This window comes from Furipterus horrens, unplaced genomic scaffold (assembly GCF_987537825.1).
Source record: "Furipterus horrens unplaced genomic scaffold, mFurHor1.1.pri manual_scaffold_8, whole genome shotgun sequence".
Taxonomy (NCBI): Eukaryota; Metazoa; Chordata; class Mammalia; order Chiroptera; family Furipteridae; genus Furipterus; species Furipterus horrens.
This window is the reverse complement of record NW_028327178.1, coordinates 46,058,650-46,060,030: the sequence shown is the minus strand read 5'-3', so window position 1 is coordinate 46,060,030 and position 1,381 is coordinate 46,058,650. Positions and strand designations below refer to the sequence as shown.

The window sequence follows — 1,381 nt, the reverse complement described above, 5'->3', positions numbered from 1 at the left end:
TGGCTGTCTCTAGATGGTGAACTGAGAAGTGGGAAATAGGAGTGGAAAGACAACACTTCACTTCTTTATATCCATTAAATTTAATCCTGTGAATGAATTACCCACTCAATAAATAGTTACTTAAAATTAAATTTTAATGAACTGATAATAGAATGCTACATTCTGGCAAAGGTATTCAAATTCCTTTGAGAGTGGCTGTTTCTGTTCCAAGCCAAGCTGTGGGTGTGTATAATGAGGGGCAGCAGTGGATGGCAAGGAGAGTTGTCCTGGCTCCAGACTGTGAAGGACAAAGAGCTTGGATAAGATGTCAATCAGACTGAGGAAGAGAATGCTCCTGACTGGAAACAGGAGAGCCCCTGAGAAGTCTTGGAAAAAAATAGGGTGTAAAAAAGCTGTTCTGCTTTTTATAAGAACTATATTGAATCTTTGGGTGCTCAGATCACAGACACAGGTGGGAAAAAAATCAGTAAACAAGTCTCCTAAGATTTTTCCTGGAAATATCAGAAAGTCAGACTGAAAACTTTTTTACTAGGGCCAATAAAATAGTACCAGGAAAGTTTAAAAGAAAACAAAGATGTCATATTGACTTAATAACCGATGACGCTTTTGAAAGGCAACAGTAGGCCCAAAATATCTGAAGGCAAAAGCCTGGGTTAGAATCCCAGTGCTAGCAGTGTGAAGAGGAAGCAAGAAAGACCCCTGGATCAGCCAAAGCCTACGTGCTGCTGTATCCCCACATCTAGCCCAAACGTCCCGCCACTGTCGCCATCATGCCCAAGAGAAAGGCTGAAGGGGATGCTAAAAAAGATAAAGCCAAGGTGAAGGAAAAACCACAGAGAAGATCTGCCAGGTTATTGGCTAAACCTGCTCCTCCAAAGCCAGAGCCCAAGCCTAAAATGGCCCCTGCAAAGAAGGGAGGGAAGGTACTCAAAAGGAAAAAGGGGAAAGCTGATGCTGGCAAGGATGGGAATAACCCTGCAGAAAATGGAGATGCCAAAACAGACCAGGTACAGAAAGGTGAAGGTGCTGGAGATGCTAAGTGAAGTGTGTGTATTTTTTATAACTGTATTTCTGGTGACTGTACAGTTTGAAATACTATTTTTTATCAAGTTTTATAAAAATGCAGAATTTTGTTTTACTTTTTTTTTTTTTTTTTGAGCTATGTTGTTAGCACACAGAACACTTCATTGTTGTTGGGGGGTGGGGGGGGACATATAGTACTAATAGAATGTCTCCAAAGCTGGACTGACATAGGGAAAAAACACCTTTTCCTTCTAGTTTTCAGAGATTTCCTCTTGGTTCCTGGGAAGAGGAATCCCTTGGATGTTGACACACATTAGCCACCTTGGCACAAACACCTTGTGGCATGGAAAAACTAAAT

General features: G+C 41.2%; 1 pseudogene; it reads left to right on the top strand.

Moving 5' to 3' along the window:
- Nucleotides 1-770: 770 nt before the first annotated feature.
- Nucleotides 771-1,043, top strand: LOC150002848 (non-histone chromosomal protein HMG-17 pseudogene; annotated as a pseudogene).
- Nucleotides 1,044-1,381: the final 338 nt, after the last annotated feature.